This window comes from Triticum aestivum, chromosome 7D (assembly GCF_018294505.1).
Source record: "Triticum aestivum cultivar Chinese Spring chromosome 7D, IWGSC CS RefSeq v2.1, whole genome shotgun sequence".
In the NCBI taxonomy this organism is placed as follows: domain Eukaryota; kingdom Viridiplantae; phylum Streptophyta; class Magnoliopsida; order Poales; family Poaceae; genus Triticum; species Triticum aestivum.
In genome coordinates this window covers 577,337,473-577,346,497 of record NC_057814.1, presented here as the reverse complement: position 1 = coordinate 577,346,497, position 9,025 = coordinate 577,337,473, and the positions used below count along the sequence as shown (strand labels likewise).

The window sequence follows — 9,025 nt, the reverse complement described above, 5'->3', positions numbered from 1 at the left end:
CACATGTCATAATCTCATACATTGGTCCCACACGTCAGATATTTCAACATTGCTTAGATTATTTTGATAAGTGGATCCCACTAGTCAGGTTTCCATTTCACACATTATTAAATCACTATTTCAAACAAAACTGAACAAACGTAATTCATCAAATAACAGTAAATCTGTTCCAATGCCACAATCTCTACAGTCTAAATTTGTTCCAATGTCACAATCTCTATAGTCTATTACAGTCAAACAGAGCAAACAAATCTCTGGCAAGTGATCACAAATAACAGTAAATCTGTTCGAATGTCACAATCTCTACAGTCTATCATAATGCATCCCGGCTTTGCACTTGGCTTCATGGCTTTGCACTTCAAATTTGTCCGGTGCTCCGATAAAAGATTGAACACAAAGGCTACCAGCATTAGGTGTACTGCTGCTGAGGCCAGAACAAAACAAATGCAATGGCAACACTAATGCAAGCAACAAAGCAGTTCTACTAACTAGGACGTTCCAGCTTCACCTTTCCCGTCCTGAATTTGGACACTATCATACAATACTAGAAAGGGCAAATAAAACAATAGACTTGCATAGTGAAATGATTGCTTTTACAAATCTTATAGAATAATTTGTTTATGCTAGGAATGCATCAGTTTGTACAATACTAGAAAGGGCAAATAAAACAACAGACTTGCATAGGGCAAATAAAACACGTTAACCTGCTGTTGTTCTACACTTCAACTACAACATTAAAGCTCATGTTAGGAACCAACAACACTAACCTACAGGTACCAGCACGGTATATTGGTACAAGTGCAGGTCATGCAATGAACGGCACTGTAACACATTCGCCTGAAGAAAAGTACTCCCTCTCTAAACTAATATAAGAGCGTTTAAATCACTACTTTAATTATCTAAACACTCTTATATTAGTTTACAGAGGGAGTACTATTCTACTACCACGACCATCCATTCTACTACAGGGGAGTTAATATTACCCAATTATAATAGATTATTATATCACAGCAAAATTAACAAACAAGAGGCAAGTCTGAGTGGAAAGAACAAGGTACTGCATCAGCCTTGAAAAAATGATAGCAATAAGACAATGATATAAAGGAAACAAACAAGAGGCAAGTCTTAGTGAAAAGAACAAGGTACTGCATCATCCTTGAAAAAAGGATAGCAATAAGACAATGATATAAAGGAAGAACTCAACATTTTACTAACAATAGCCAATGCTTGCAGACACTGGTACTGCAAGGTTAAATGAATCTATGTTTCCAAATGTTTAACCCTGTCAAAAACTCTATAATGGCTTAAATAATGTAGCCACCATCCATTACAAAGAAAGTGGATTATTTGCAGCAACACTAATCCCGCAAGCTGAAAGAGATGTGCAAACCGAAGCCATACTTAGTCAAGTCGGGGACAGGCGGCAATCCCTTGTTCGATAAAGAATGCCACGAGTAGACATTTAGAGTGTGGGCAAGCATAAACAAAAAATAATAATCCAACATGGATAATAAATCTAACAACGATGGTGGGCGTCATCCTTGCCTTGGCTAGTTAAATCTAAGAGCAGGAGAGCAAATATGCGTAGTACACGGACAAACAGGGGTGCTGCTGTTGGGTTGCAACATGGAAAAGCCAGGTTTATTACTGCTAAAAAATACTTAACATCCAAAATGAATTATTATCAAAGGAATGGCAATGAGTCTAAGGGTTTATTTTTGGCAAAATATCCAAGGTGGAGAAATGCAAAAAACGCCGATCTACTGTAGTTGTTTAACCATCACCACACTAACGTACATGTGTTCAAGAGAGACGTTCGGTCCAAAGAGTTGAAGACAGATAAACGGAAGAGAAATGTTTCATTCTATTTAGAAGTATAGTCCAGACTATATCTGACTTCTGATGAAATGCATAGGTCCAACAAACTACACAGCAGCAACTACTTCAGACATTGGCTGGAGAAATGCTCATCTTTTTTATTCTTCACCAACGTAAAAAGAAATGACTACACAACACCAACAACAGTAGACTCTCACCCAACTAATATACTAGAACTAGATCAACCAAGCATCGGTTTTAAAAAGCTCGGTTTAAGATACTTCAACGACGTAAAATCTGAGTAGCATCTCCCTGTAACATCATATGCTCAGCTGACAAACGATTCACATGCAACTCCTCTACATTATATCACACCAACGCATAGAGCTACATCTCTAGATGAGGAACAATAAGACGTTGATGGCATGCTAGGCATTAGTTTTAAAAATCTTGATTTTAGATTATCAAAGACCGGAAAGGCCGCAACGGTCTAAATGTTTCACATCCCGATATCATCATCTTCACGGAAATTCCCTAAACAATCAGGTATCACCACGATGCCCAGTGGTAAGTTTCCCTCTCTTTTTATGACAATATTTGTTAAGTTTCCTAATAAGTAGTAGTGTTATTCCCTCGAATAACGAAAAATTCATTTTTCATTTTCGATTGCCCAAAATGAGTCTTTTTTGTGAAGGACCTGCCATATATTTGTTGAAAATTGGAACAAATCAATTTTATAAAATATTAGGCCATATTTAATATACAGTTGACCAAATGTTTGGGTGTCAAAAGTTTTGATCCACCTCTCGTGAAAAAGACAAACTTCCGTCGATTCAGTTGGAAGCGGGTCAAACTGGAACTGCAATTGCCTTATAGTTTGCTCTTTATATTTTCCAAAAATCATTTATAGGTACATAAGTATCTATTTAATTAGAGAAACACCAAATATTTTCCAAGATTCAACCACTAGCTAGGAATGGTCATGCCCGTCGTTTTGACCGCATTTTGAAACGGGCATGCAAAATTAAAAAAATTAAAAAATTGGAAAACCTTCGCATTGTGCATTATATGTGAACATGTTACCAGGAAAAATAATAAACTTGTAATACGGAAATTATTTTTAAAAAGTGTTCCCAGAAATGAGATATCATGTGTGAAGATTCATGGCTTTCAAGTCAAATGATCAATTTTCTGACAACATTCATGGCATAGTTTGTTCAAATGATCTCATATTGTGCACAAGGGTGCATCTTGGACTGCCAAACAATGTTTCCTAAGGAAGTTCTCATTTTCTTTGGACGGAAAATTCATTTTCCATTTTTCGAGTGCCCAAAATGAGTTTTTTTTTGTGAAGGACCTACCATATATTTGTTGCAAAATTGGACCAAATCATTTTACTAAAATATTAGGACATATTTAATTCATAATTGATCAAATTGTTTGGTGTCAAAAGTTTTGATCCACCTCTCGTAAAAAAGACAAACTTCCGCCGATTTAGCTGGAAGCGGGTCAAATTTGAACTGCAGTTGCCTTATAGTTTGCTCCTTATTTTTTCCAAAAGTCATTTCTAGGTACCTAAGTATATATTTAACCAGAGAAACACTAAAAAAATTCCAAGATTCAACAACTAGCTAGGAACGGTCATGCCCGCTGTTTTGACCGCATTTTGAAACGGACATGAAAAACAAAAAAATGGAGAACCTTCACATTGTGTAATTATATATTATCAAGTTGTCAGGAATAATAATAAACTTGTGATACGGTAATTATATTAAAAAAGTCTTATCAGAAATGAGCTATCATGTGTGAAGATTCATGGCTTTCAAGTCAAATGATCAATTTTATGGCCACACTCATGTCATAGTTTGTTCAAATGATCTCATTTTGTGCACAAGGTTGCATTTTTGAATGGCAAACAATGTTTCCTAAGGAAATTTTCATTTTCTTTGGACGAAAAAATCATTTTCATTTTTTGAATGCCCAAAATGAGTTTTTTTCTGAAGGACCTACCATATATTTGTTGCAAAATTGGACCAAATCAATTTTCTAAAATATTAGGCCATATGTAATCCACAATTGACCAAATGGTTGGGTGTCAAAAGTTTTGATCTAACTCTCGGGAAAAAGACAAATTTTCCGTCGATTCAGCCGGAAGCGGGTTAGATTTGAATTGCAACTGCCTCATAGTTTGCTCATGATTTTTTCCAAAAAACATTTTTAGGTACAAAAGTATCTATTTAATAAGCGAAACACCAAGAGTTTTCCAAGATTCAACCACTAGCTAGGAATGGTCATGCCCGCCGTTTTGACCGCATTTTGAAATGGGCATGAAAAAATTCAAAAAAAACAAAAAATTGGAAACCTTCACATTGTATCATTATATGTGGCCAAGTTACCATGAAAAATAATAAACTTGTAATACGGTAATTATTTTAAAAAAAATATTCTCAGAAACGAGCTATCATGTGTGAAGATCAATGGCTTTCAAGCCAAATGATCAATGTTATGATAGCATTCATGGCATAGTTTGTTCAAATGATCTCATATTGTGCACAAGGGTGCATCTTGGAATGTCAAACAATGTTGCCTAAGGAAGTTTTCATTTTCTTTGGCCGGAAATTTCATTTTCCATTTTCGAGTGCCCAAAATGAGTTTTTTAAGGACCTACCATATATTTGTTGCAAAACTGGACCAAATCAATTTTATAAAATATTAGGCCATATTTAATGTACAATTGACAAAATGGTTGGGTGTCAAAAATCTTTGATCTACCTCTTGTGAAAAAGAAATATTTCCATCGATTCAGTAGGAAGTGGGTCAAATTTGAACTGCAGCTGCCTTATAGTTTGCTATTTATTTTTTCCAAAAATCATTTCTAGGTACATAAGTATGTATTTAATTAGAAATACATGCTTTGGTGGCGATACGTCGAGGTTTGGACGGTGGCCGAGGGCCCCAACTCCAGAGCGCGTAAACTCGCATGCCCGCTGCATGGTCACCACGTGACCGTGGTGTTGCCACGCGTTCTGGGCATCCTAAGCATGTCTAGTGGATTGGGCACTCCCCCAGTAGGTGTTAGGAAGAAGGCAATAGAAGAATGTAACGAGGAGACTGAACTAAGCTCAAACATGAATTAGCAGCCAAGTGTGTGATTAGTGGTGGGGAAAATGCCTAGGATGATCATCTACTAAGGACACTGTCTTGGAAAATTTGCAGCTCAAATGGAGGAGCCTAGGTGTCACTTGCTTTGCAAAGTACCACACTAGACAAAAATATGAATATTGAAGTTGGACTCAAATGAATGAATGGATTGATCTGAAATTTGGAGGAGGAGGATAATTTGGGCATGTGAAGGCACTGTAAAAATTTCATACCATTTGGATAAATAAAAATGGTACTTCCTTCACAGCGCTCTCCACTGAACAGAAAATTGGATTTTTGTTTAGGGAAATTGGCTAGATTAAATGAGCTAAAATTTGGTGGAAGGAGGTTCTATGGGCAGGGTCATGTCCTGGTAATTTTTCAGGAATTATAAAATAACATAAAATATAGTTGCTTCACAAACTGAAAATATTACCAGAAACAAAGATTGGATGGTGGGATCACATGGATTGTTAGATGGGGCTCAAATTTTGTGGAGCTATGATTTGAAAATATAGATGATGTGGCAAAAATTCAGCTAATTAGGATATGCCTAGCTAGTACTTCCTTCACAACGGTTCTAGCTGAACAAAAACTTTGAAAATTTGCCGAGGAAGATTTACTAGGCAAATGGAGCTGAATTTTGTCATGAGGCAATGATTTCAATAGTAAATAATGCCCAATTATTTTGGTAATTTTCGGAATGACAGAAATATAGGTAGTTTCACAACCTAGGGCAAAAATTGACACAAAGACATGACACATAGGCAAAACTGATGAGGTGACGCCTAGTCATACCAATGCACCAAAATTTACAAAGCTATGACCATCTATATTGGTCGCGATCAGCTAGAAATAAGGCAGCGGACCGGTGTTGTTTGCTTTACGACCATTTCATGTAAAGAAATTACAACCTTTATGACCAAAATGGTCGTTATGGTTTAGGGTTTGGAGCCCCCAAACAGCTCATGACCAATTGGTCTCAAATGGTCGTAGATTTATGACCAATTCTTTCAGGGCCACTGACAGAAGGTCACAAGTTGACATATTTCTTGTCGTGCCCTTGCACGCTCGCTGGTTATGGTTGCAGGCCATCGACCCTTACCGCCCTTGGCACCATCTCTAGGTGCCTTGTGATGATGAGACAAGGCAATTCTTTCGTGCGGCGACCACTTGGGCTCTTGGCGATGGTAAAACATGCCGCTTTTGGTGCGACCACTGGCTCGACGGGAGGGCTATCCTTAAGTTCGCTCTGGCATTGCTCGCTCTTGTGCCGCGGCGTCGGCGCCGCCGCACCCTAGTTTTCGATGGGCTTGATCAGCACACATGGGTTAGGGTCTTAGGGATATCCACGAAACTTCAGGCCCCATCGAGGTGGTTGAATACATCGACCTCTGGCGTCATCTTCAGGGCATCCGGCTCAGCCACGCCTGGACCAAATCAGCTAGAAATGGACAGCCAACGGTATCTATTATGCCAAATCTTGCTATAAGGCGCTTTTCTTTGGATCAACCTCCCCGCCCGCTTGGTGTTTGATCTGGAAGGGCTGGGCTCCTGTCAGCAACAAATTCTTCCTTTGGCTGGCTTCTCTCGATCGTTGCTGAAGTGCAGAGCGTCGTGCGCGACACGGCCTCGCGCATGATCCGGAATGCATCTTCTGCTCCCAGGAGCTTGAGACCATTGACCATCTTCTCGATGGTTGTGTTTTCTCGCGGATCACATGGCATGAGATTCTTTCCTGGTGTCCGCTGGATGTACCACCCATGGTTGGTTCGACTAGCTTCTTTGATTGGTGGCTTCAGGCCATGGCGGCATCCCCTGACAGCTTGAGGAAAGGCCTAAACTCCATGTGAAAGCACCGGAATGTGGCCATCTTCGACGCCGTCTGACTCTCCACCGACAACCTTGTCCAGCTGATCAAGGACGACGCGTGCAGGTGGGCCAAGGCCGGCGATAGAGGATTAGATAGACTTATTCCTGTAACCTGATTGTAACACTCCGAGGCTGAGCACCCTCCTTTGCTGCTTACTATGCACTCTCTCGGACGTCGTTGCGTGTATGTTCGCAAGGGCTGCACCATGTACTCTCTTGTCCACCTATCAATGAAATGATACGCTCCTCAGTGTATTCACGAAAAGAAAATGTCGCCATATTTTTCTGAGATAACAAAGCCTGTCATTTTTTGTCACTGAAAGTAGAGTTAGTGTTGCTCTTCCAAGGGGTCATGCATGCATGCATCCGTTAATTTGAGCCAGCATGCCCCGCGCTGCGCAATCGCGTGCTGCGACCCAACAAAGGCATTGCATTGCACTGCTGTGATAATCGGACGTTTAATTTGTCCTCGCTCGCTCGACTGATCGGCGTCCTGCACGTACTACTTGATTTGATTTTTTTTTTTTGCGGGGTCACTTGATTTGATTTTGATCCGAGGCATGCCATGTGCGCCTGCATGGAAAAGGAGGCCTCGACATGCCATGTCCAGCAAGCTACTGGCGATCAAGTTAGCTCCGCCACAGGCTCCGGCCGACCCTAACATGCATCACCGGATCAGCCATAACTAGCACGGCAAGAAGAAACGTGCCGATAAAATTGAGCCGTACGTACCGGTCGTACCTGCTGCCAAATGAGATATGAGCGTCTCCCCTCGTTCCATTTTTCCTCAGACTGCATTGACGAAGCGATCGATTGGTACGTTGTCATCAATGGTCACATGCATGGCACTATATGTCAAGCTTCACATTGATAGTTTTCTTAATACTCCCTCCGTCCAGGAGTATGAAAGCAAGGGATCGACAGTGAATAAAAGGTAGAAATGAACCACAAATCCGCCAGTTAGACTCCTTGTAACCAGTGATCCCTATGGCGCCCTCAAAAATTAAAGAAGATCAGTATGCATGTGCTAGGAGTACGTTCAACGGCCAGTGGCATCACTGTCATCTCATCTTCAGCTTTTCCTTCCCTGCGAGATCAAGTTGTTGGCCTTTTGTGCTATGCGCCAACTTTCACGAATGTGATAAACTGATATGTCTCGCATGCGGCCCATCCCCACTCATATCCTACACCATGTAGAGAGCATGGCTCATATATGTCTAGACAGGAGCGGCAGAGGCAGCCGCTCGACACCGATCACATGATGGACGACAACATCCGATCTCCGGCCGCCACCAAACCCTGACATGTACTGTCAAAAGAACGACACAAGGAGACGGGGCAGCGATCGGTCGAATCTCGCGGCGCCCTAACGCCATGCCGCGCCGCTTCTGGAAATGCGGAGGACATTGTTGATGTGTATGTTTGCCGCTCTACGGCAGGGACGCGTATGTGCGAGCTCCGCCACTCGCCGTCATCACGCACAGTGCTCCCATGGGTCGATCGATCGTTGCTGCAGGATATCTGCATGCATGCGTGCTGGTCTCCACGTGAAAATGTCTCAGCGTAGCTAGCGTCCGGTACCGGTATAGTGCGCGCGTGCATAGCCTACGGCCTAGTCTAGTGACACACTTCACCTAACATGCTAGCAATATGGTCCTTTTTAAATTTATTGTATACCATTGTACTCCCTCCGTCCGGAAATATTTGTCATCAAAATGAATAAAAGGGATGTATCTAGATGTATTTTAGTTCTAGATACACCTATTTTTGTTCATTTTGATGACAAGTTTTTCGGACGGAGGGAGTACTACGTAGTATTTCTAGGGTCTCAACCATTTGTGTTATCACTGTGAAAATCCAAGCATCGTCACGTATAACAAAGTAGAAGCCCCAAGGGTATTTCCCACGAAAAGAGAATACTGATCACTCCAGCAGTCCATTGCAATCACTTGCTCGCTCCTTGCTCCTCTCTCTCTCGTCAAATTGTCGTACAGTACTAATCACTTGCCTTGTCTCTCTCTCTCCTCCATGTGCCAGGCCAGTAGGTGGGCTCCACGATGGCAGAAAAAATCTTGCACTACTCACTCTCTCACCTCCGCGAGCAACCGTACAACCGGGACTACGGAACAGCACGGGCCGGAGCGGGAGGCCGATTCCGATCGGTCGGAGCAAAACCGGGTGCTGGTTAAGTCGC

The 9,025-nt window shown here is 41.4% G+C and overlaps 1 pseudogene; it reads right to left on the bottom strand.

Moving 5' to 3' along the window:
* Positions 1 to 2,064: 2,064 nt before the first annotated feature.
* Positions 2,065 to 2,148, bottom strand: LOC123171667 (uncharacterized; annotated as a pseudogene).
* Between the last annotated feature and the right edge of the window lie 6,877 nt (positions 2,149 to 9,025).